The sequence below is a fragment of the Peromyscus eremicus genome, chromosome 8a (assembly GCF_949786415.1).
Source record: "Peromyscus eremicus chromosome 8a, PerEre_H2_v1, whole genome shotgun sequence".
NCBI classification, from domain to species: domain Eukaryota; kingdom Metazoa; phylum Chordata; class Mammalia; order Rodentia; family Cricetidae; genus Peromyscus; species Peromyscus eremicus.
In genome coordinates this window covers 49,921,091-49,948,263 of record NC_081423.1, presented here as the reverse complement: position 1 = coordinate 49,948,263, position 27,173 = coordinate 49,921,091, and the positions used below count along the sequence as shown (strand labels likewise).

The window sequence follows — 27,173 nt, the reverse complement described above, 5'->3', positions numbered from 1 at the left end:
CCAAGAATTGGCAGTGACAAGTGAAAGATGAAAAGCGTTAGTTTCTTTCTCTTTATTTCCACATCATTTGCCCATTTCCCCCAACACCATGTGTTGAATAACCTACCTTTTAACTACTGATTCAGAATGCCAACTTCCCAATGGCACACGGCCTAATGTGTTCTTGGATCTATTACTGGGCTTTTTACTTGGTTCCTTTTAATTCTCGGTGAAGTACAGAGTTTGAAACATATCTTTCAAATCAAACTAATTAATTACACTATTCAGATCTTCAACCTCCTTATTTTTTTTCCCACTATTCATCTGTCAAAGGTTTAAGGAGGTATAATGGGTTTCTCAGCACATTCTAATTCTGTCAATTTCTCTATGAATATCAAATATTTTGCTTTTACGGATTTTGATGCAACATTATTCTCCAGATAAAAGTTTGTGTCAGTTAATACTCACTGCAAATTGTAAGTTTTAGCAAAACAAAACGAGGCTTTCAGTTTTGAAAATCGTAGAGAAAGGTAGCTTGGTTTCTGGCTCATCTCAGAGTCATTTCATAACTCCAGAGGGAAACTGGAATCTGAATCTTATCTGTGATCGGATCAGGAGACTTCCACAGCCCTCAACAGCAGTCAGATGAGAGGGAGGCAAGCATATGAATATTAGATGGCTTAGTGATGGGAGAAGTTCAAACTCATTCCAGCAGAGGAGGAAAGTGTCCAGAGCAGACCCTGCGTCCAGCTGAGTGAACTCCAGAAAGTCTAGGAATCAATGAAGATAACCGCAAGTGCACAAACCAGATCCAGTGCCCTCTGCGCTGCCCTCCCTATCCGAGACAATCATGAAATGACTGGCAATATAAAAAGAGACAAAACACTTCAAAATAGTGTACCCGAGTGCCTTGAAACTGACGCTAAGGGTTGAGTAAGGTCAACATGAGATACAGGACTCAAATCAGAGGAATTGGCTAAAATAGTACCTGTCAAGTAATGCGAACAGTGACCTAGTTTATAGTTCTTGGTGGAAAGCTGGAGAAAATGAGCATCCACCCTCCCTCCCTCCCACCCCCCCCCCAAAAAAAAATACCCTACCAGCACTGACACTTGAGTTCAGAGGAAAAGCTAACTGGCTATACGTTTGTCATATCGTCAAGTCCACCAAGTCTGATTGTTGCTTCTGATTCTTTTTTTTTTCTTCTTCAGAGCTGAGGACCGAAAGCAGGGCCTTGCACTTGCTAGGCAAGCGCTCTACCACTGAGCTAAATCCCCAACCCCTGCTTCTGATTCTTAAAGGTAAATGGAATCACATGAACTGAGAGCCAGTACTATGTCTCTGAAGAAATCTGTGCTGGCTAGCTTTATGTCAATTTGATAGAAGCTATAGTCAGTCATGTAAGAGGAGGGACCCTCAACTGAGAAAATGACTCCATAAGATTGGGCTTTAGGCAAGCCTGTAGAATATTTTCTTAGTTGGTGATTGATGGGGGAGGGTCCAGCTGGTGGTGGTCCTGGGTTCTATAAGAAAGCAGGCTGAGCAAGCCATAAGCAGCACCCCTCCATGACCTCTGAATAAGCTCCTGCCTCCAGATTCCTGCCTTGTTTGAGTTCCTGTCTCAAGCTCCTTCAGTGTACAGTGAGTTGGGATATGAAGTAAGTTAAATGAAGCCTTTCCTCCCCAGCATGCTTTTGGTCATGGTGTTTCTATTCGTAATAGCTCTATAACTAAGATGGCTCCCTATCTGAAGAATAAAAGCAAAAGAAAAACGGGCGAAGTGCAGAGGGCGGGATAAACTTTAAAGAAAATATAATTAATATCCTCAGAGATAATAAAAAACAGCTCATCTGAGAAACAAAAATAAAATTTTGTTTGTAAGATGGTGACTGAAAGGGAACAGGAAACAGATTTGAAAATTAAAAACTAAATCACCATAATTTAAAGTGCAACAAAGAGTTTGGAAATCACAGTTGAAAATCTTTAAGAAATTATAACAAAACAATGAAGAAGTGGATGAGGGTAGACTCCATCTGTTAAGTTCATCTTTGTTATAGAAAATTCAAATTTAAGGGAATGTAGGAGAACACACAGAGGTATAAATTCAACTTAGCTGAAGGATACAAGGCTCCAGTTGAGGTGTTAACCCAGTGCCCAGCAAACGAGTAAGACATGTACATCAATACACACATTAGTAAGGCTGTGGTCCTGGAGGTCGGCTCTTGAAGTGGGCCACTTGACATATCCATTTGACTGGTCTACACAATGTCCACACAGCCAGTGAAACCTTATTTCTAGCTTATATGTTAGAAGTTCAGTCTCAGCTTAGTGCTAATGGAAAGAGAGAGAACCTCTAAGAGGTGGGCTAAGGGTCCATGTCTTTGAATCATTGGGGGTTGTGCTTAATGGGTGATTATAGGACTGACTTTCTTCTCCTGGGCTTTGCTTATGTCCTGGCCCCGAGGAAAGCAGCTTCCTCCACATGCTCCCTGCAGTGATGCGTTGCCTTGCCACAGACCTGAAAGCAAAAGAGCCAACAACCATGTGCTGAATTCTCTGAAACTGTGAGTCAATCACAGTATTGATTAGTGATCAATAATGAAGAAAGCGGCCGGGCGGTGGTGGCGCACGCCTTTAATCCCAGCACTCGGGAGGCAGAGCCGGGCGGATCTCTGTGAGTTCGAGGCCAGCCTGGTCTACAGAGCGAGATCCAGGAAAGTCACAAAGCTACACAGAGAAACCCTGTCTCAAAAAACCGGAAAAAAAATAATGAAGAAAGCCCTTCCACCAGTGGGGGCCACCCTCCAATTTGCTGAGGCCCAATAGAACAGAATCACAGAGAAATGGAGGGCTTTTCCTCTTTCTTTCCTTGGGCTGAGATGTCCACCTTCTTCTGTCCTCAGACACTATGGCTCCTGGCTCTACAGCTCCCAGACAGTATGTCCTGGGCTTTCTTGGCCAGCAGGCTCTTGGGTAAATCTTCCCTTTGGTGTGCATCTGTTTATATATCCTATTGGATCTTGTTTTCAGGAAAACTCCTACTAATGTGGATCCTAAACTTACACAAGGCAAGGTAGGAGAGGGCAGGTCGCCAAGAATGGTTAACAAGAATAAGACTGGAATTGGGAAGGACAGGAAATAAAAAGCAAGGGGCCAACACTGGGAAAGAGAGCTTCCAAATATCTTTTTTTTTTCTTTCTAGGAAAAAAAGAACTGAGGGATGTGCTCCAAACTATTTGAGTAGTTTTACACACACACACACACACACACACACACACACACACACACACACACACAGAGAGAGAGAGACAGACAGACAGACAGAAACAGTGAGACAGAGACAGCGATAGACAGAGAGAGGAAGAGAGAGACAACCAGAATAGTAACAGTTAAGCCCCTGCCTACAACAGCCCCAGGGAACATGTTTCATTTTCCTCCTGAAAAGGGTTTGACATAATAGAACATTTGACATATTTTCATGCACGGTCTTAAGTTGAGAGATCCCATGCAGCTATTGCTATTTGTGGAAAGTTAGCCACCAGCTCAAGAAAGAATCAAACAACTTGAGGCAAGTGCAGAGCAATGAGGTGGGCACTGAGCACAGCCAAGGTGTACACAGAAGGGGCTGCTCCTGATGTGTTCTGTTGACACCGCCCACACAATCCTGTCAACAAAACATCAGTGACAGGCACTATCGATTAGTTTTTCCCAAGTGCTACATTTCTTTCTTCTTTATTATCCAAATCCCAATTTCATTCAGGCAACACCCATCTCTTTGAAAATGGGTGTGCTGCCATATTGCCTGGCAGTTAGGAGTGAGCCTATGACACAGTGCTCACCAATGAGACTCACACTGAGGGATTGGGGGAAATTTTGTGTTTTGTGCTCTCCCTATTACACCTCCTCTGCCCTTTTTCTCTCCCTATTACACCTCCACTGCTCTGTGTTTTGCAGTCAATGATATCCCTACGATAATAATATGGGATGCACACATAACCCAAACTTAGATATGACTAATAGCATAATGAGAGCAGTATAAAATGGGTATGAAAATGTGATGAACAGCACCAGTGAGATGGCTCATTGGGTAAAGGCACTTGAGTGCTGTGGATATTGCTCTGTATAAATAAAATGCTGATTGGCCAATAGCCAGGCAGGAAGTATAGGCGGGACAAGCAAAGAAGAGAATTCTGGGAACAGGAAGGCTGAGTGAGGGAGACGCTGCCAGCTGCCGCTATGACAAACGAGATGTAAGGTACCAGTAAGCCAGGAGCCACATGGCAACTTATAGATTAATAGAAATGGGTTAATTTAAGATAAAAAAGTAGATAACAAGAAGCCTGCCCTGGCCATACAGTTTATAAGTAATATAAGCGTCTGAGTGATTATTTTATATGTGGGTTGTGGGACTGTGGGGGCTTGGTGGGACCTGGAGAGAAGCTCTCCAGCTACACTCCCTATTATACCTCCTCTGCCCTTTTGTCTCTCCAAGACACAAGGATACAATATCAGGGGTATGTAGCCCCTAACATACATTCACAAGAAGGCCAACACAGAGGGGAACAGAAAAATCAAGATGAGCCTACATTGACCTTCCACTGCTGTGTTTTGCAGTCAATGATATCCCTACGATAATAATATGGAATGCACACATAACCCAAACTTAGATATGACTAATAGCATAATGAGAGCAGTATAAAATGGGTATGAAAATGAGATGAACAGCACCAGTGAGATAGCTCATTGGGTGAAGGCACTTGGGGCCAAGCCTAAGGACCTGAGTTCCATCCCTGGGACAAACATGATGGAACTAGATAACTGACTCCCCCAAGTTGCTTATACACACACACACACACACACACACACACACACACACACACGTAATTTTAAAAGCACAACAAATAAATAAACAAACAGCAGACAATAAGCCTTGGCCAACATTATGAAAAGCTAACATTGCTGATCAAGAGCTGTCAGTTTATGTACATAACTTTAAACATATCAGATCCACCTAAGGGGCTCCATGGCTCAGTGGTTAAGATCACTGACTGTTCTTCCAGAGGACCCTGGTTCAATTTTCTAGCACCCACACAGTGGCTCATAATCATCTGTTACTCCAGTCATAGGGTGTCTGACACCCTGTTTCATGGGCACTAGGTATGCATGCGATGCACAGACATACATTCAGGCAAAATACTCATATACATATTCATGAAATTAAATTATATTAAAAATAAACAGATAAGAATTAGAAATGTTGCCTCCAGGATATTGGATGGGGTGAATGTCAAGGAAATATATTTTGTTAGGTCTTTGTCTGACAGAGAGACTTAAATTAAATGCATTTATTTTCTTCTTGCTGTGAATGAAGGTTGGAAAGGCCCAGATGAGGGTTCTAATGATTTGGTGTCTGGTGAGGATGTTTGTCTTTCTTTGCCATAGGCCCACTTTTTACTCCTCATGCGGCAGGGGAGGGTGGCACTCTGGTTTCTTTCTATAAGGGAGTTAACACCAATATGGAGACACATTCTTAAGGCTCCATCTAAACAAAAATTACTGTTTAAAGTCTGCATTTCCAAATACTATCACATTGGAAAGTTAGGGTTTTGGTGTGAATGTGGAGGGTGGGATACAACATACAAGAAATAGCTGAAGACTTCATAGAACTCTTTTTTTTTTTTTAGATTACACATTTACACATTTGTTTGCTAAATTTAGAATTCATTGAAAAGAAACAGACTTCTACATTAATATTTTGTTGAAAAATATTTTTCATGAAATATATTTTGATCATGTTTTCCCCTTTCCCTCAATTCCTCTCAGATCTTCCCTATCTTTATATCCATTTAACTTTATATTCTTTTACTATTTTTAAAACAAACTAAAACAAAACAAAAATAATAAACAAAGTAAACAAACCAAGCCAAACGAACAAACAAACAAAAAACAAAACCCAGAAATCAAAATAAACAAGCAAAAAACCAATGGGGCAGAAAAATGCCCAAAGAAAGCAAAATGGGACAAAAAGTCAACAAAAATGCCCTTGGATTTCTTCTGTGTTGATCACCTATCCTGGTCATGTGGCCTGCCTGTAAATGTGATGGATGTACCTAATATCATTGGAGAAAACTGATATTTACTTTGTCAATGAGTATCAGCTGTAGATCACTTCTTGGTTAGGTTTGGGAGTCTGTATACACCCCTCCTCTCAGTGCTGGGACTCTGTCTGGGTTGAACTTTATGCAGGTTCTGAGCCTACTGCCATGGTCTTTTGGTGTCTGTACACATCAGTCTTGTCGTATCTGAAAGACATTGTTTCCTTGAAGTCATCTACTGCCTAGAGTTCTTACAATCTTTCCACCTCCTCTTCCACATAGATCCTTCATCCTTGAAGGGAGAGTTTTCATAAAGACTTAGATTTAGGAGTGAGTGCTCCAAAGTCTTTCGCTCTCTGCCCTTTTGTCCAATTGTGGTTGTCTGTGCTAATTCTCATCTACTGCAAAAAGAAGCTTATCTGCTGAGGGTTGAGTTACTATACCCACTGATTTATGGGTATAGTAACATGTCATTAGGAGTCATTTTATTGCTGTATTCCTTTAGCAGAATTAAAAATACTGGGTTTTCCCAAAGACCCGTGGCCTATCTAGTCTTAGTTTCTTGGCCACTTTAACAATGTCAGATATGAGTGAACCTGAAATCCAATCAGAAAGTAGCTGGTTTCTCCCATAATATTTGTGGAACTATTGCAGTGTGTCTTGCGGGTGGGTCACTATTGTAGATCACAGGGTTTGTGTCTAGTAGGTATTAATTATTGTCTTTCTCCTCCAGTAGTATGCAGAATACCTGCCAGCACCATGAAAGCTAGTCAGTACTCATTGAAGCTTCTAGTTAGGTACCAGCATGATTTTTCTGTGTTTAATGATACAAGTAAATATTGTCTTCAACTATAGGGCCTTACCATCAGGTTATAGAGAGCAACCAATAGCTTTGGCAATAGCCTGGTTTGAAGAAATATATTTCTTAAAAAAATGTATTTATTCTCTCATATATTATATCCTGACCTCAGTTTTCCCTCCCTCCTCTCCTCCCAGTCCCTCTCCATCTACTCCTCCTCCATTTCCCTTCAGAAAAGGGCAGGCCTCTTAGGGATATCAACCAAACATGGCATATTAAGTTGCAATAAGACCAAGCATCTGTCCTCATATTAAGGCTGGATGAGGCAACCAGCAGGAGGAAAGGGGTCCCCAAAGCAGGAAAAGTATCAAAGATACCCTCCCTGACTCCCTCTGTTAAAGAGTCCCACAAGAAGATCAAGCTATACAACATATATGCAGAGAGCGTAGGTTAGACCCATACAGGCTCCCTGATTGCTGGTTCAGTTTCAGAGAGCCCCTGTGAGGCCTGTTCAGTTGATTCCGTGGGTTTTCTTATGGTGTCCTTGACCCTTTGGGTCCTACAGTCCTTCCTTCTCTTCTTCTGGAGGATTCACCGAGTTCTGCCTAATGTTTGGCTGTGGGTCACTGCAAATGTTTCTGTCATTTGCTGGATGGAGCCTCTCTGATGATGGTTATGCCAGGCTCCTGTCTGTGTAGCAGAATATCATTAGGAATCATTTCATCTACTTTTTTTTTCCAATTGTGTTTGGTTCTATCCTAGGTCTCTGGGCCCTCTGGCCTCTGGTACCTGGCCCTCCAGGCAGTATGGGGGTGGGCTCCCTCTTGTGGCATGGTTCAGTGCTGAACCAGTCATTGGTTGACCACTTCTACAACTTCTGTGCTAACTTTATCCCAGCACATCTTGCAGGCAAAACAAATTGTAGTCGATGGTTTTGTGGCTGGGTTGGTGTCCCAATCCTTCTACTGGAAGTCTTGCCTGGGTTATAGGAGATGGCCTCTTCAGGCTCCATATCCCCTACTACTAGGAGTCTTAGCTAGGGTTAACCTAATAGATTCCTGGAAGTTTCCATTGCACTAGGTTTCTACATTGCCCCTGAATTGCCCCCCAATCCCAGTTGTCTCTGCCAGTACTCTTTCCCTCCATGATCCTCCAACCTGATGCCTCCTATTCCCATCCCCTCCCACCCCACTCCACCCTCAATATCTTTTCTATTCCCCCACACACATGGAGATTCATGTGTCCCCCCTGAGCTCTCCTTGTTACTTAGCCTCTCTGGGTCCGTGGACCGTGGCATGATTATCTTTGACTTTACAGTTAATATCTACATATAAGTTAAGAAACAGACTTTTGACTCATACGAAGTCTTTAACTTTGGATTTATACATTGTGTTTTCTTAATACAAGCTCCGTGTTCTATAGTTTTCCTCTGAACACTTCAGCCGTGTCCTTGCCTCTACTTTTATCTTAATCTCTTTAGATCTTTTTGTGTTGGGTCTGTAAATTGCAGATAGAACACACACAGGTTCAGGGGTTGACCTAATCTGAAATTCTGTCTTTTCCCGAGGAACCATGATGTGTTTGCTTTACTGATAGGAACATTATGTTTGATCTTTCTTCTGTTATCTTTTTATGCTTTTATATCTTTTTAAAAATTTTTCTTTGCTTTTGATAAATGCATTTTGAAAGGCATGCCATCTTTTAGTCATACTGATTTTTATCACTAATTTTCTTTTAAAATGCCATTTAGAAGGAATTTCTTGAAATGTAGTCCCTTAATTATCAGACTCAGAATTGAAACATAAATCCAATTTGCACATTTGAAACAAAGCATGGCTTGTGCTGTCTGTCCCCCTTTCTCTTTGAGCTCTTCTCTTCTGTTAGGTTCTACATGTACTCTCTTTCACAACTTACATTTGATGTATTTTTATTAATTCTTTGAAAATTCCATACATTGTATTTTAATAATAGTCCCCTCTTCCCTTGCTCCTATTGGATCCACCTCCTATTCTATACCCACCCAACTTTATGTCCTAATTTTTAAAAGCCCCTATTGAGTCCAGTTAATGCTTAGTTGTGTTGCTATTATTGGAACTTGTTAGACTTATAAGAACCTACATCCTTAAAGAGAACTAACTCTTCTTTTGGTGGCTATCAATTACAAATAGCTCCGAAGCTAGGAGTGGGTCTTCATGCCCATACCCCTCTCCATGCTGGGATTTTTGTTTGGCTTGAGTTTGCATGGGTCTTGTGTGTGTAATGGCAACCTCTGTGGGTTCATTATAGCTCACAACTTACTTTTGAGATTTTACATTTTATCAACTCATTTATCTAGTCCTTTTTTTCTCCCAACAAGCAATGGCACCTGGATCTCCCCACAAATACCAAAATCTATGATGTCCAAGTGTCATGTAAAATATTGTAATAGTCTCACATAATATACATATGTGATCCTGTACTTAAAATTTTATCTAGATTACTCGTGATATATAATATAGTGCAGTTTCTATGCAAAATAGTTATGTTGTATTTAGAGATCATGGGGGAAAAGATATAAAAAGATCCCTTTACACTCAACACCGGTTGGTGACTGTCCATGTAACCGAGCCTGCTCCATATCTCTCCTAAATGGTAGGATGGTGTTTCTCAATGTATCCTAGAGAGAACCACTGCCTTGTCTTCCAGGCATCTGAAGCCTATTGGAGAAGCCCCTGTGTTCCCAGAAGAAGATGGGCAGGGGCATGCCTAGAGAATGTGTAACGGGGAAAGTATTAGAGAAACACCAACTTGTACTGGTTTCTGAAGAAGATGCTCTGGTGGTGGGAATGGTTGAGCATTGTGTTGATTGCTCTGCCTAAAGAGTGTGGATGGCATTCTAGGCATAGAGAAGAATATGGGAAGACAGATCAAGAGGATGTACAAACAGCTCAGTTGCAGGAACTTGGCTCCTGGTATGAGAACCAAAGGGGCAGAGAGACGAAGTGGACCATTCCACAAGATTAGGAACGTCCATGGAAAGTCATTCTGAAGAAAGCTACTGCTGAAAAAGCTGTGAGAAGAATGTGAATGATGGTGGGCGAGGATTAAGAATGAGGATGGAGATATGGCAAGCCCTGAACAGTACTTAGGACATTTATAACAAAAGTAACTAAAGTGAAGAACAAGCAAGAAGAAAACAAGCAGAGGGTGGAGACCTCAGGGCTGTTTCCTCGGACAGACAGGAGACTCCCTTCATGAGCTACCTCGAACTCATCCGCTCTGTTCCTTCCTCCAAATGAAGTCCCACTAGAGATGACACCATGAAGAAATAGCTCTGAGGTCTCATTGGCCACAGCTTGGACGGGTTTGTGAGAAGCAGTTGACAGGCAAAGAACACGAGGAAGTAGAGGTGCTTTCAAGCCCAAGTGAATGAGGCCTGTCAGTAAGTTCCACCTCAAACTCTCACCTGGCCCTTATAAAGTCATAAAGTCATTTTTTTTCTTTCCTTCCTTCCTTCCTTCCTTCCTTCCTTCCTTCCTTCTTTCCTTTTTTTTTTTTTTGAGTCAGGGTTTCTCTGTGTAGCCCTACTGTACTGGAACTCACTCTGTAGACCAGGCTGGCCTCAAACTCACAGAGATCTGCCTGCCTCTGCCTCCCAAATGCTAGGATTAAAGATGTGCACCACCACCACCCAGCAAGTTTTCATTTTCTTAGGTGGAAATCATTTGTAATAGTTGGATACTGGGTAAACATTGGTTCCTTAGCTCCTGTTCAAGCTTTGCTGACCAGAGTGATATATTCAACATGAGAAGTGTGGCTGAGTGGTCAATAGCTGGGAAGAAACAAATTTCTTAGTATGGTTTGATCTTCCTGCTGTACCCATGACACAGCCTTATCATTATCCCACGGGGGTGGATATTCTATTTTGTTGTGGAATAATCCTTTTGTATGCTGTGAAAATGAGTAACTCAGATTGGTTTAATAAAAAGCTGAACAGCCAATAGCTAGGCAGGATTTTGGGGGCAGAGAGAATGCTAGCAAGAAGAAGGGCAGAGACATGGAGAGTCACCATCTAGACATGGAGGAAGCAGACAAGCAGCATGTAAAGGTATAGAGTAAAGGTAATAAAGCCATGAGGCAGAAAGTAAATTAATAGAAACAGGTTAATTTGTCATAAGAACTAGTTAGAAACAAGCCTAAGCTATTGGCTGAGCTTTCATAATTAGTAAGAAATCTCTGTGTGGTTATTTGGGAGCTGGCAGGAGGGACAGAAAAAGTCCAACTATACTATTTCTTTTCATTCGTTTTTCCCTTTGAATTTAACTTCTGGAAGTTTCAAGTGACATTTTCTCAAGTTCATTCATTCTTTTCTCCTCTTTTGAGTTCCTAATGACTATTATAATGCTTTTTGGTCCTGGCTTTCCTTTTGATTTTCTGGAGTTTCCATCTCCCTCTTTTATGACCCATCTGTTCTTACATGCTGTTTGCTTCTTCATTAGAGCCCTTAGTATGTCAATCAGTTTTTTAAATCCCCAGTCTCATTCCAGTATCTCTGCCATATTTGATTCTGAGCCTTGCTCTCTCTCTTTAAATAGTCTTTCTTTTTTTTTTTTTTTTTTTTTTTTTTTTAGTTTTCAGTAAGCCTTGAATTTTATTTTCCCAACTGAAGTACTAGGTATTAAACTCAGGACATTGTACATGCTAGGCAAGTGTCCTACCCCTTGAGCCAGGCTCCTGGCCCCTTAGTTGTTGTTTTTGTTTGTTTGTTTGTTTGTTTGTTTTGTTTTGTTTTGTTGTAAGCCAGACAAGGTGGACTGGGTAGAAGGAGCTTGACGCTAATCCCCACTGCTCATGGGCTTTGCTCCAGGGAGGGGTGCTCTCCATCTACCTCTTTGTCTCTTTCACCTGGGAGACAGAAACTTTCTGATGATCTGAGAAGAGTTGTTGGTTTCTAGTTTGGTCAGCTTTTTCTTGTGGTGTGGGTGGGAGAGACAACTTCAAAGCTCCTTCCATGCCACACTAAAAAGCTAAATAAGGCTTTTTATTTAGAGTTTCAATCCCAGGAGTTTATAAACTTTCTTTGGGTTTTAGAATTTTAGAATGAAAGCTTTTAATCATTCTTTTTTATTTCTTACAATCATGGCAAGCAAGAACTAGACTCTTGTGTTCAGGAGAGTGTTTGAGGAGAGCCGATCCTGCTCTTACAGACGTACAGAAATCACAGGACCCTCCCTCCTGTTTTACAAATAAAAATGTCTAAATTCAGGAAGGTAACGTGACTTTCTCAAGATCACACAGCCAACGACAGATCTAGAGCCTGAGTCCAAGACTCTTGAGTCAGTTCGGTATTTCTCCAAAGGCCTTTGTGTGTCCCTAGTTTATGTTCCCCAGGACCATGAGGTCCTCTGACCTTCATTCATAGACCGAATGGTCTCCACAGCAAATAATGGAGAGGGCCTTGTTGGGAGTTGTGATGCTGGGAGGAAATGCCAGGGTGATTTGAAGTCAGGATGAAGCATCCTGATTGCACTAGGATGTATCCCCCTAGGAAAGGGGGAATTGAAGGCTCTGGGAATGAGTTGCCTTCCTCACTCCCTGGAGTTCCTTCAGCACCCTGTCCGGATCCAACATTGTCTGCACACTGATGCCCTCTAGTGGTTTGAAGGAATTTTTTTTTTCTCCTCCAACCTCTACCAGAAACTTCCAAGATTGATTCTCCACAAGGGAATGGGAAATTGTCCATCCTCCATCCTTGCCCCCTGGCTCAGAGGCTTGTCTACCCAGGCCTTTTTTTTCCTGCAGACACACCCTTTAACTTCTTTTTATTCAGCAATCCAAAGACACTTAAAAAAAACGAGTGTGGCAAAGCTTTGCCCATATGGAGAAACATATGCACCTAGGCCTGAGAGCACCATGCAAGCCCACAGCACACTGGGATGTGCACGCACAACTACACACACATCTGAGGGAGGAAGGTTTTTGGGAACCCAAAGGATGTATTCATTTGGGATTCCTTTTGATAAACACTATAACATAAGTACAAATATAAAATGAGGTACAGAGTCTTGGAAGGCCCCTCCTCACCAGCTTCAAAGTGAATAATTTTCCCACATACCCATCTGCTTGTGCACACACACAGAAGAGATGGTGGTAGAGGCTGGTGCTTATTTTAATTTTTAATATCACTCCTGGAATTCTATACCTAATGGGAATGAAGTCACCCTGGAAAGCCACATACTTACTCCTGTAATGCTACTGCTTCTCAGAATATGTGGACTTGACTCTTGGAATTGACTTCAGATCCTACAAAATATTCCTTGAAATACCACTAATAGTGGCATTTTTTTATCAGTTAGGTGCAGACTCCTTTTTTTCCCCAAGCCCACACAGAGTGGTTACTGATAAGTTTTGCCATAAGTGTTCAGATTGGGTGTGCTATTTTTGGTCCAGAATCATTTTTAAAGCCATCAAACTTTCTTATGGCCCCCTTTGTTGCCTCTATACTATTCTGTGAAGATGTTTCCTTGGAAAGAAACACCAGAAGATTTCTATTAATGAAAAAATATTTGCATTTAATGTGTGAGGGGCCATCATAAGAAAGGGCTTTGCCAGTGGTTCTCAACCTGCAGATCATGACCCCTTTGGGGTCAAATATTAGATATTCTGCATATCAGATATTCACATTATGATTCATAACAGTATCAAAATTACATTACAGTTATGAAGTAGCAACGAAATAATTTTATGGTTGGGGTCACCACAACATGAGGAGCTGTGTTAAAGGGTCCCAGCATCAGGGAGGTTGAGAACCACTGGGCTTTACAATCTTCCAATAAGGACAACTGATGGGGGTTCCACCGTTGAGCTCTAAAACCTGAACACACAGGGGCCAGGGTGAGGGCTCCCGACCACAGCCAAGTGTATCAGGGACATCAGGAAGGATTCATTCCCAGAAGGGCTGCCTTCGGTGACCAGCCTCTCCCCAGACACCCCAATACTTCCAAAACAATTATATATTACAAGAAAGTCTGACATGTTTCCACCAAACCTTCTCTCCTTCTGTCCTCTATTCAAGGTCAAACTTATCCCAGGGCCTATGGTTCTCCCAGCTTGCCTGGTTCCCTTGTTATTTTTTCCCCCAGGTATTTTCCTAAAAAGCTCCTATGCATGTAGTCCTGCACTGGTTTTTGCTTCTTTGCAGAATCTGGTTCAGCTTTCCATCATGGGCACTTTCAAGAATGCCATTGGTTTTGCTTGCTCCACTATCCATGTACCTGTAATAAAGTCAGGCTCCATTTGTTTACTTTTCAGTGTTGATATTTTCAGGCCTCAGTCCTAGCTCAATTCCTTCTGCTTCATTCCTAGGAAAACAGAAAAAATTCTGGGTGCCTCTTCCATAGAACCATTAGGAACTTCCAGTTCCACAAAGCCCCTGTCTATGAACTGCCCTGGGGCTACCCCTCCTCCACCACTGAAAGCTGGGCCCAGTTTGCAGTCTCCCATGCCATTTTGGACCTGGTTTGAGCTCTTCAATCTTGTAAGTGATGCACTTCCTGTATTCAATGAGAGCAGGACATCACAGAATCAGAGGCAAAGTCCCAGAAGTGGTCTGGTTATCTCGGGAAGGTGATCACAGGAGTAATTAATTATTAGTCGTTAAAGACTGGAACTGCTAACGATCCTTCTCACCCTCAGTTGCTGTAACAAAATGCTTCTACAAGCAGACACTCCCATTTCTGGAGGAATACTGAAATCATAGCAAACTTGACTCTTAATGAAAGCCTTCTTTGGCTTCTTCCTCATAGGGTTCCCATGTGACCTCTGAGAGGTGAGAGAGGAGCATGAGGTGGGGGAGAAGAGGAGTAACCATGCTATGGCCTCTCTTGTTCTTACAGGAACACAAATCCCATCACAGGTGCCCAGCTCCCATGGGCTCATCTAACCCTAATTCCCTCCAAACGGTGTCACTTCCTCATAGCATCACTCTGAGAGTTAGGCCCCACAGATAAACTTGCAGGGATACAGCTCTTCTTCTGTCTGTGCTCACTAATTATGTCCACAGTGTCTTCTTTGTGGAAAAGTCCTCTCTCCTTACCGTGCCAGAATGCCTGAATGAAACAAGAGAGGAAGGAATCAGTCCACATGGTAGGGAGCACAGCGGAGCAGAACAGTTCATAGGCTGACAGCCAGGAAGGAGATCGCATCAACAACAGGGCAAGGCATGGCCCCTAGGGAGATGCACCCAGTGACCTCCCTGCTCCAAACAGGCAAGAAGTCCCAGTGCCTCTTAAGGACCTATTTAGATGTTTATCCACTAGAAGATTAAACCATCTGTTGGGTCAAAGCCCTCACTGTCTCCTCTCTCACAGGGCAACCAGAGGTGTGCTGAAGGAGCTGAAGACCAGGGCGAAACATCGCAAACAGCTGCCTTGTCATTTGAAGGCGTCCCTGGATCTCCTGTCACGTCTCTTCCTTCAGGCTATGAGCATGATGACACTCAGAAAATCTAGCACTACCTACCTACTCCCCACACACTGCTGTAACATAAAAGAAGCCGGAGAAGGAGAGGAGGTGGCATTTTGGAGGAATGTCATGTTCACAAAAAGCAGATCTTTTCTTTTCTCCCTACCGTGGAGGGAGGGACGTGTCAAAGAGATTTAACTCTGGAGTGAGCAGCACCTGCGAGTCAGGAAGCTACACCAGTAGGACCCCGAGACAAAGATGTGATGGGAAGATAGCCCTCGTGGGTCCTAAGCAGTGAATCCAGAGTAATGGACAGCGGGGTCACCCCTGTTTAAAACACTAGTAAACACCCACCATGAAATAACCAGCATTCAAGCTGGGCATAGTAGTACATGCCTTTAATCTCGGCACTCAGGAGGCAGAGGCAAGTGGGTGTCTGTGAATTTGAGGCCAGTCTGGTCTACACAGTGTGTTCCAGGACAGCTAGGACTACATAGAGAGAAGCGCGCGCGCGCGCGCGCGCGCGCGCGAGAGAGAGAGAGAGAGAGAGAGAGAGAGAGAGAGAGAGAGAGAGAATAACCAGCATTCTTAGAAGACTGACAACTGCATGTCTGAAAACTTGACACACAGAGAGAATCATGTCTTCTGACTACTCAGTATTATAAAGGAAACAAAACCTGACAGAAATTAATGAGACACAGGCTGTCCCTCTCCCTCCTCTGAGCCCCAACATCAGCGTGGTGTGTAACAGCTCTGTGTTCCAATCCACTAGCTCCAAGTCTGTCCTTTGTATTGGGGTAGAGATAGCTGAGGGTTAAGGAAGAAGAATGGTAAAGGACTATGAAGTTAGGATTTTCAAATAGAAGCTACCGAGGCGAAGAAGAGACAGGTGTTAGTGCCCATTCTGAATTTCATGTAGACGGGGAGCCCGAGGGAGAATGGACCCTAGCTGTAGGGGCTCTTTGAGTTTGCTAGTCACCTCCCTCTTCCTGAAGGCCCAGACAATGACTTTGATTTGAATCTCCTGTGGCTCCCACAGAACTTTCAGGAGTGTCTAGTGAGCGTGTGGGGTGGATCAAGGCATAGTCTACTGGAAGAAGGGATAGCAGAAGGACCCTCATAAAAGTCCTGGGTAACATTAGCTTCTAGAACGTCCCTGAACTGTTTGTGGAGAGCAATGCTAATGGCTGCCCATTGCTGTGATCAACAAGAAAAAAGAAAGATGCTCCCAAGGAGAGATCTGGATAATACAATAGATGCTGTGGATGAATTCACTTTTCCGGAGGCACCTTTGATGGATTGCTGAGGGGAGTTTTGTGAGCCTTCGCTGTCTCTTTCAGCTAACCCCTCTGCAGGCCTCACCTCTGAAGGAGGGCAACACACACAGCCCTTCTGTTCTACTTGCGCTCAAGCTAGAAGACGCACAGGTGTCATCTGACAGCTTTTCTCCACAAGGTCTTCTATTGTTTGAGTCTGTCTGCTAGCTAGATGTAGCTGCTGTTGTTTGGGGCAGAGATGAAGAGGCCATTTGGGAGTGGTGGTTTAACAATTAAGGGTGACCAGAATAGAGGTCAACTTCATTCCAGTGTGTTTTATAATCCCATGTTTGTTCCTGTTCTGCAACTAAGGAACCACTGTGGCTTGGCTCAAACCTTCCTGATTTTTCCTGCCAGACACATGAAGTCAGTCTTTTCATTAATTCTGCTCTTTGTGACTGGACAAATGGGTCCACAGTTTCTGGAATGCCACTTTTCCTTAGGAGTTCAAATCAGAATGGACCTAGATGGGAAGCTAGTCATACAAGTCAAGTTGGTTTTTCTAAGAAGTTTTATTGAAGTATAACCCATACATCATATAGAATTAGAAGTGTGCAGTTTTACAAGTTTGTATATTCGCAGATAGGTGCAATTATTCATATAGTGAATTGTATAAACATTTTCATTTGAATAGATTCATATGAGTCTTCTGTGTAGGACTTTTAAAATGGAGATAATGTCATTTAAATCTTATTTATGCCATAGCATGCATTGTACACACCTCCTTCGAATTGTGCTAAAATGTAAAACGGCTTTTAAAAAATAAAATAACATTGGACCTAAGGGAAAGAGTGTAATATGGATCTCATAGAAGAAAGTGAGCACAGAGTCATGGAGTTCACCTATGGAATCATGAAGAAACTCTATTGTAAAGTATGGGGTGAGTGTGGGTGGCTGACTAATAACATAATAGCAGAAACTGGAAAAAAAACAACAAGATGGCTTTATGTTTCTGTTCTAGGGAGTTGATGTCTTTTAAATCACGTATGTGTAGTTTTCTGTAAGTGCAAAACCATCTCAAAGCAACCGATTAAGCATTGTCTTTTATTTGTACCCCCCCAACACACAATTACTCACTTTCCCATTTTTAGACAAGGTTTGTTTAGCTTCTGTCCATCATTTCCACCCTCTGCTCATGTTCACATTGTTCTCTCCACCTGGAGTGTCAATCCTCCCACTCAGTCTCCAGTCTCTCAATTTCAAATCTTCTATTACCAGGAAAACACAACTATCCTTTCCCTTCTGACTCCGGGGAAGAGAAAGGCCCTTGGCTAAGAATTTAATCTAGCGCTTTCAAGAAGTAATTACCAAGCCTCTGTTAGGTCTTTGTGTAGTCATGAGAGCAGTTCTTAAGAGGCATAAAGCTGGAAAATGGGCCTATTTCTTATTTCAACAGACCCTAGGGGTCTCATCAGAGCGGTGAGGGTGAGGGCTCTTGCATTGTTCAAAGATACATTATATGAAGTGTTAATTACACACAGATGGGAGGCATTGAAAACTATGGGCACATTAAGGAAATACTTCTCTTCTACTTTATGGATTTAGACTGTAATATCTCTGATAATTAATATTGGTCTTTGGGAGGTGTGTGTGTGTGTGTGTGTGTGTATGTGTGATCATAACAAATCTCATAGCTTTCCAGTGAGTAACCAACACACTATGAGGATTGTATACAACACCTTGCGGTGTGGAGACCTGTGAGGCAGTTGTTGAAGAGCATCCTCCTAAACTCCAGAGCTTCACTAGGGACATGAGATTCTAACATTCCTGCTGCCCTCCCTGGGGTAGTATCATAAATAAACCGGGGGCTGGAAGTGGGGAGGTGCTGGCTGGACTGAGGTCAGTCTCTGGAGGAGGACAGCAAGGCCTTCTGGAATGAATGAAGGGTCACAGGAGGAAGATATAAGGGAAGGCTTCTCACTGAGACGTGAATTTGAAGTTAGGAGAGGATTAGGGACTAGCCTAGAGCCTTGAGGGCATTCCCTAAACTCCACATTGTATCTGCTTTCTCCTGGGGCTACAGCCAAGTCATGTCAGTTACAGAGTTTCAAATATCTGGGTGCCTGTAGTATTTTGTTTACTACAATCCTACAGAAGTTAAGTCCGAAACTCAGGACAATGGATAACTGGATAGACAAGAGGATGGCTGGCTGGATGACAGAAGTGTGGTTGGTGGTTTAGAGCAGAAATGTCTCTCACAGTTTTGGGAAATTGAGTGCATTTGGTACTGTCTGGAGACACTTGGGAGGAACGGTCTTTTTGGAGGAAGTGTGTCACTGAAGGTGAACTTCAGAGTTTAAAGACCCAGTCTTTCACCATTCCCAGTTCACTCTCTGCCTCCTGCTTGTTGTTCAAGATGTGAGCTCGCAGTTCGCTGCTCCAGCCGCCATGCTTGCTGGCGGCCATGCTTCCCCACTATGACAGACTCGTGTCTCTCTGCAATCATAAGGCGACATAAACTCCTTTTCTGTAAGTTGCTTTGGTCATGGCATTTTATCACAGTAACAGAAAAGTAGCTAGTACAGTAGGCAAACAGAAGACAAGTGATGATAGATACATGTAGAGTTTAGATAGGTAGATGATAGACAGATGGACAGACAGACAGATAGATGACAAATAGACAGACAGGATGGATGGATAGATACATAGGTAGCTAGGAAAACCAAAGAGACAGAGAAGAATATGTGTAATGAAGAAAAGTTGGGTCTGCCCAATTTACCTTTTTGTGGGTGTTCATGCAGAAGAAAAAGCACCCTGGATAGAAACTGCCTCAAAAAAAAAAAAGGTCAGAGGCCGGAGCTGGAGCCGTGGGAAGGATAGCGGTGGTGATGGTGGGGAGTCCTGGGAGGTGTGTGAACTACACCTTCTTCATCCTGCACATGTGAGAATAAGGTGACCTTTTGAAATGGAAAGAGGCTGGTGTGTGGGTTACTCGGCTCAATCTCTGAGGCCATTTTCTTAAATGTCACATCCTTTACTAACTAAGCTTCCCAGGAGCTTGTTCACACCAGGAAGAACCCCCGCCCCCATGCCTCTGGAAGTACAGAGCCCTTAATTTGGGGCTCCCTTATGGAACCTGGCAACTTCTGTTTAAAATGAGTTATTTTGTACAGGTACCATTGTGGCCTCTATGGCCCTCCACTCAACTCCTGTCCACTTTCACTCTTCCTCATCTTGCCTTCTTGCAAGAGGATGCTGAGCTGTAAGCAAAGCACCAGCAAAACCAAGATGCCCTGGTTTCTGCTGGTCTTCACCCACAAGGCACTACCCAGATGCCCTGGTTTCTGCTTGTCTTGACCCACAAGATTCTTATGGGGGCGGAGGGAGAAATAGGATACTCAATCCTTGAGTTCCCTCTCTGAGAGGTAACAAAAGGTCACAACACTCAAGTCCCTGACACTGAGATCTTTTCTCCTTCCAAATCCTAGCATTCGCTTTGTGCCTTACTTCCATAGGGGCTGCTGCCAGTCCAGGGAATCACCCTACCCCTAGAGCTTCCCCTACATTTGTTCCTAGGCTTCTCGTGCTCTGTGTACAACAAATGTTTCCTCTTGAGGCTTGGCTTGGTACTCCCTGACTGTACTGTAAATAAACTGAATCTAGAAAACCAGGGGCTTAGTTTAGGCGTGCCTCTGAACCACAACTAAATTAGATGCTTGCATATTACAGGTGCCCTTAACAAGATTTGTTCAAGGAACAGTGTACCCATCTCCCTACCACTGGACCAGATTTTCACTTTGGGATCTCTGTACCAGGGGCCATCCATGCAGCTTGTTTGATGGCACACCTGACACCTTTTCCTAGGTACCCAGTAGCACTTCAAGTCTGGTGAGACAACTGAAAATATTTGCCAACATCACCAAATGTCCCCTGGGGAACAAACTAAACCTGGCTGAGACCCACTGTCCTGATATCTGCCTTTCTTGTCATTTTGGTCATCATAGCACTTGAAGCAGTATCACTATTTCATAATAACAGTCTGTGGTCTACATATGCAGCTACACACAGGCAAACGTGGGTGAAGGCACATAGAACAATCCAGCAACATGGAGGACTCAGAGTTGCACAGTCTAGTATTTATAAATACATGTTTATATGTAAAAATGTGTCTGAAAGGGATTTTAGGGCTAGGAGATCAAAGATATCTTTTCTTATTTTTTTGAATAAAATCTTTGTTATCAAATTAAAAAGCTCATTCAAAAGCTGAAAGTAACGTTAAGTAGGATTTCTGAGAACTTTACAGTGTTTTGTGTGCTCAGATCTTCAAATGACTATAGGCACAAGTGAGCTACGAGTGCTAAACACAGCACATGGGTAAAAGGTGACCAGAAGACAGGAGGCCTTTCACAGACCATGATGGGAACATGAGTGTCCAGAGAATTGCCCCTAGATATCCAGGCATTCCTCACAGACACACAGGAACACATCAAGGCATTTCTTATTTTGTGGTCCCCCAAGAGAAGTGTGGTCAAGGTCCTAAAAACCTTGAAAGTCTCTGTTGGTCATTTCTTCCCCCTCTTTTGTGCCATTTGCTCCTCTCCACTTGTTCTCGCTGCCACCAGAGACCCCTGTGTTAACACTGCTGTGGTGCAGAGAATCCAGAAGCCACAATCCCCAGCATGTGGCAGCACACTGGCTGGGGCTTAGCCTCTTATTAACCCACCACTGTGGTACCACTTCTTTCCTTTCAAGCTTTTCTGTACCTGTGTCTGTCCTTTCTTCATGTCCTCATTGTCCCAGTCAGGTCAATCCCTAAAGCTGTGCAGGTAGGTCACAGCAGTTCATAAGTGGTGGGGAAACTGACCGTTTCCCCCTGCACTTTACATGTTTAATGTCCCTCTAAAAGCCCGTGCCTTAGTGGTTTCCAAAAGGTGAAGGTCACCAAAGTTGTGCTGTTGGGACGTGGTGGCTCCTTCAAGATGCAGGATTTAGTGAGAGGTCCTCGGGCCATTACAGGGTTGTTCTGGAAGGGAGTTGTGGGGCCTTGGCCTCTCTTGTCTTTTTTATTTCTCTGAACATGAGTTGAGAGCTTTGCTCAGCCTCACACTCCTACCATGATGTCACTGCCTTGATGTTGATCCTGAAGTAAAGGAGCAGATTAGCCATGGACTGAAAGCTTCAAAACCGAGAGTCAAAATAAAACTTTTCTCTCTATACGTTACTTACCACAATCATTTTTTTTTTGTGTGTGTGTGTGTGTGTGTGTGGTGACAAAAAGCTGACTAACTCATTTTTACTGCATAGAATTTGGCTCAAGCACTATCAACTCCAAACTTTTAATTGACAGTTTAAAATAAGATGATCAATCAGAACAGGTTGGGTATAATAAGAAGACTCAATGCATGATACCAGAAATGATGAGATTCATAAAAAAGAAAGATATAATAACAATAGGATGAACCTTGGGACAATTCTTGTTCCCAGGGTAATTCCAGAGGCCAAATGCAAGAATTATGGTGACTTTTTACATTGTTCCCAAAGTCTCTGACAGAAGATGCATTGGTTTTAAAAGGACAATGATATAAAATCAATCACAATAATAACAAGCAATTAAAATCGAATTCCCACCAACCAGATGAATCCATCTGTGACCCTGACTTGAAACTGAGTTAAGAGGCAGTTGTAGATTATCTGTTCAATGGATTGCAGTTAAATTACATCAGAGTCTCCCCTTCCAAAACTGACCATGAAGTAAAGGATGGTGAGATGGGTGATTTGGAGAAACGTGTGGCTAATGAAAGTCTCCTGCATCTGTGCTGCTCACTTCCGGTTAGTATCCCACAGTTCAGACAAAAGAGGACAGGACGCTGCTTCACAGCCTTCAGTGCACATCCTGTGCTGCAAACTGCATCTTTCCTTTCTACATTCTCCCTCTGACTGCCCTTTGCTGGCATTTCCTGCCTGTCAGGCTGCCCTGATGCTCGGTGATGGTCATAGATGGGTCTCTGCTTTTTGAATCCCTGCCTTCTTCTTAGATTTGTTTTGTTATTTAAAGTTTCAAAAGTTATTTCTTTTATGTGTGTTTTTCCTGTATGTGTATGTACATGTATGCCTGGTGCCTTCACCTGCCAGAAAGGATGTCCTGGTTTCTGGAACCAGAGATACAGATGGTTGTGAGTTACCTTGTGGGTGCCAGGAATGGAATTCAGGCCCTTTGCAAGAACAACAATGTTCTTAACCTCTAAGCCATCCTTCCAGCCAGTTCTGTTATTTTATTTGAGACAGAGTTTCACTTTGTACCCCCAGTTGTCCTCAAAATCATTTTGAAGCCCAGGCTGGACTACAACCGGCTGTGATTCACCTGTTTCCTGAAATCAGTGGTTATGTACATGAGTCACGAGTCACTACACTCAGTTTTTCTTCTTATTTTTGCTCCCCTTGGAACCTGAGACTTGTATAGAGCTGAGACTTAAAGCTTTCAACAGTACATAATTGTAATCAATTTATTTGACAGATCATAGTGTGTATTTTTCCCCCTATTCTGGTGCTCTGGCATCTGAAGCCTTGCTGTTTCCGAAATGATTTTCCTCATAGGACTGGGCAAACCAGAAAGAGAGTAGATGGGGCATTTGCAAGTGTGACTTCCACAAACAACTCAACCAGTCCATAGCCGACCCCTCAGCGACCTCCTCTTTCAAGTACTTGCCTAACAAGTCACTATTCACTTGTCCTAATCATTCTATTCAAGTGTCAGGGGTATCACAAAGGGACAGGTTCTATATTCTAGAGTCTATCAAAATTGTTCAAATTAATTAATTCTGCACTTGTTTATCTGCCTTTCCCTGTAGGTAGAATTTTCCTGTCCTGTAGCCACTCTCAAATAATCACTCAGAGGTTTAATATTGATTACAAATGCTTGGCCAATAGCTCAGGCTTCTTACTAACTAGCTCTTGCATTTTAAGTTAACCCATATTCCTTATTTATGCTCTGCCACATGGTGGTACCTTCTTTCAACATGGCACAATCATCTCCTGCTCCTTCTGCAACTGGCTGGTGACTCTCTCACTCTACACTTCCTCATTCATCATTCTCAGTTTGGCTTTCCCACCTAACTTTATCCTTTTTCAGCTATTGGCCAGTCAGCTTGCTTATTAAACCAATCATAGCAACATATATTTACACAATGTAAAGGAATATTCCACAGCATTTCCCATTCCTTTCCATAAAGCCATAATGAAAGCACCCTTCCCTCTGTCTCCTTACCACCCTCTGAAAACATGACCCTGGGTGATGTACCCTACCTCCTATTTCTATGAACTGTACAAATAGAACCTATTTTTCTTTCAAGGCAGTTATTTCAGTGTCTACATAGCTCTCTATACTCTACTGAAATAAATTCTGGGTATGTGTTAAACCATAAATACACAGAGACCATCTCTAATTGATGATGTTTCAGTTGTAATTCTCTAAAGCTCAGGAATGAACTCAGAATGCAATTGGTTTCAGACAAATATGAGCTGAGAGTTGATTGTGCATAAGACTAGAGGTGCTGTGCTCTGTCTCACCCAGCATAACACTAAAACAAGAAGAAAGTGGTCAAGTGGTTTATTTGATGATGATTGTGATATAGTATTGCCTAGCATCTACTCTTAGGGAAAGGTCTAAATTCAATACCTGAGGCCATAAAGAAGGGAATTTGCATGAGTCTTGCAGACAGACAGTCAAGCATCCTGGGTATGATACTATGCTGGCTAATTATTTTGTCTACTTGACATAAGCTAGAGTGGGAAGAGAGAACCTCAATTGAGAAAAACACTTCCATCAGATTGGCCTGTAGGCAAGCCTGTGGGCATTTCCTTGACTAACAAGTAATAGGGGAGGTCTTAGCCTGTTGTAGGTAGTACCACCTCAGAGTAGGTGGTTCTAGATTGTACTAAAAAGCAAGGTGGGCAAGCCATGGCAAGAAAGTCAGTAAGCAGTGTTCCTCTGCCATGTGCGCTTCAGTTCCTGCCTCGTCTTCCCTCAGCGATGGAATGTAAGCTGAGAGTGGGGGATGAAAGCAAATCTTCCTTCCCAAGTTGGTTTCATCAGGGTTTTTCACAGCCACAGAGAAGCAAAAGCAGTCTAAGACTGGTACTTGGGTGTGTCTTAGCATATACCTCTTGAAACCAGCTTGTCTTGGTTCACGTTCTGCTGCTAACATCACAATACTCTAGGCTGAGTAAGCCACAGAGCAAAGAGGTTCATCTGGACTCCTAGCTCTGGCCAAGGTCAAAGGCTGCCTTTGGTGGTGGCCTTGCTGGTAGAGTGACAGGATGGCACAGTGTACTGCACATCGAGAGGCAGGGAGTCTGCATGGGTGTCCTCTGGTTTCTGTTGCCCTTCTAATTAAGCCACCAGATTCAACCATGGTAACCCCAGCTCGATACCCTTATGAAAAGTCTTGTCTCTAAACACCACTGTTGGATTAAAGATCCCACCCAACTAATGCTTCACAGTGCCGATCAGACCCCAACATCAGTCTCAGAGAATACAAACCAGATTCAGACTACAGCAGGTCTAGGAGATAGAATGCCCTTTCTGAAAGGCAGTATGACAGAAAGCAGGCTGTGGGCCATGTATTTGTGCCCTGTCCTACCTGAAAAAAAAAAGATTGAATGTACAAACAAAAGTAATTTGGGATACTATCAAGGTGATTTTGAAGCACAAAGAGAAACAGAGTTGAGGGTATGTGCTATGGATATCGTTCTGTATAAATAAAATGCTGATTGGCCAGTAGCCAGGCAGGAAGTATAGGCAGGACAAACAGAGAAGAGAATTCTGGGAAGAGGAAGGCTGAGGCAGAGAGATGCTGCCAGCCGCCGTGATGAGAAGCAACATGTTAAGATACCGGTAAGCCACGAGCCACATGGCAACTTATAGATTAATGGAAATGGGTTGATTTAAGATATAAGAACAGTTAGCAAGAAACCTGCCACAGCCATACAGTTTATAAGAAATAGAAGTCTCTGCGTGTTTACTTGGTTGGGTCTGAGCAGCTGTGGGACTGGAGGGTGAGAGGGATTTGTCCTGACCATGGGCCAGGCAGGACCAGGAAAACTCTAGGTTTTCAAACTATAGGTATGAAGACATGCTCCCTGTGTCTGAGCAGCAGTCTCAGAGGCCATCCTTGCTGACAGGCTGAGGATAAATGCAGTTGGGACCAGTGACAGAGTGAGACTGCTGCTTTGGGTGCTCTGCAGCTGGGGCAGAACCAGGAGACAGCCTTCCAGGCAGAGCAGCAGCGTTCTGTGTGGAAATGCACCCCCGAATCCTCAGTTGTCGCGGGCAAGGGCTTCAGCCAAGCTGCCGCATTGCCACAGACAGATGAGAAGGACTTCAGAGGGTGGTCCATGAACACTCTATGGAGCTGGGCATGAAGGGACTTTGAAAAAGCGTACAGAAAGCATGGGGAAAGCGGAGGCCAGCCACACGGGGGTATCCAGTTCACCCTAATGCACCCTCATTTTTAATCATAGGTTGGGCCTCGGGACAGAACAATCTATTGAGAAAGCCTGGGTGATAATTCCGTTCAAGCTCGGATCAAATGCATTAGCCAGGGATATTTAGACAATCTAAATGCTGAAATCTCTTGAATTTCCATACCCTCCAAACCCTCCAGACACCTTTCCAAGGTTGTTCTCAATAAGAAAAAGGAGAGTGCCTTGCAACCTGCTGGTGCCATTAATTCATTTGGAATCCAGTGGCTCATCCCTTTGATCTGTATGGCAGCTAGGCACTCCTGTTTGAACCGCTCTCCCGCTGGGGACCCTGTTGGGTAGCATTGACTATGGCCAGTCAGGAGCTAAGGGACATTAGAAGAGGGAGGCGCTCCACACCTGTGCTAGCCAAGGTTTAAGCCAATTAAAGGAGACATGAAAACAGTTTAGTTAGCTGGGAGGGCAGCTTCCCATACATCAGTGACTTTGGGGAAAGTGAGTTACTAGACAGAAGGTGTGGCTACTGCCACTAAAACCTGAGGCGGTTTGATATTCCTCTAGTGCCCTAACCCCTTCCCGCTCTGAAACTGAAAGTCCATCTTCTGCCACCTCCCCAGGTAGAAAAGACTGGAAAGGCTGCTGATATTTTGCTTAAGCCAAGGGCTGGGCATTACTTTAGCCCATCTAGCACATTCAGTCAAAACAGCACTGGTTTCTGGGTTAACAGTGCTGTCAACAGACTTAAGCACAGAAACTAGCACGCAAATGAACCACTCACTTCCACACTGTAGGAGGGACTCTTCTACCTCCCAAGTCTTGTTGCATTTAAAAAGTTGTTGCTGGGCCACTCAGTGATATAAGCCATTTTCCCAGTAATACAGTATTTTCTATTATGACTTTAGTGAACACACAATATCCTATGGAGTTCATTGTCTGTGTATCTGCTGAGCATACCTTAATGAAAATGAGTTCTTCAAGGTGCATCTTTATTTCTATGTCTTAAACAAACTTAACAGGAGTGCTTCAGGCTCAGAAAATGTTCCCTCTCTGAATGTAGGAGCTTCCCATTTCCACTGACCAGATCCTTGGCATGTGTGGTGATATTTTGTTTGTGATCTAACA

At 43.2% G+C, this 27,173-nt stretch overlaps 1 long non-coding RNA gene across 2 annotated transcripts; it reads right to left on the bottom strand.

The window, feature by feature from the left end:
• Positions 1-1,952: 1,952 nt before the first annotated feature.
• On the bottom strand, positions 1,953-27,126 carry LOC131916116 (uncharacterized). Of its 2 annotated transcripts, XR_009380509.1 has the most exons (4): positions 27,006-27,126; positions 14,796-14,960; positions 14,127-14,213; positions 1,953-2,497 (listed from the first exon to the last, which is right to left on the bottom strand). It is a non-coding gene; the product is annotated as an uncharacterized LOC131916116 (long non-coding RNA). The 2 variants fall into 2 exon arrangements; XR_009380508.1 differs by having other exon boundaries at positions 14,127-14,960.
• Positions 27,127-27,173: the final 47 nt, after the last annotated feature.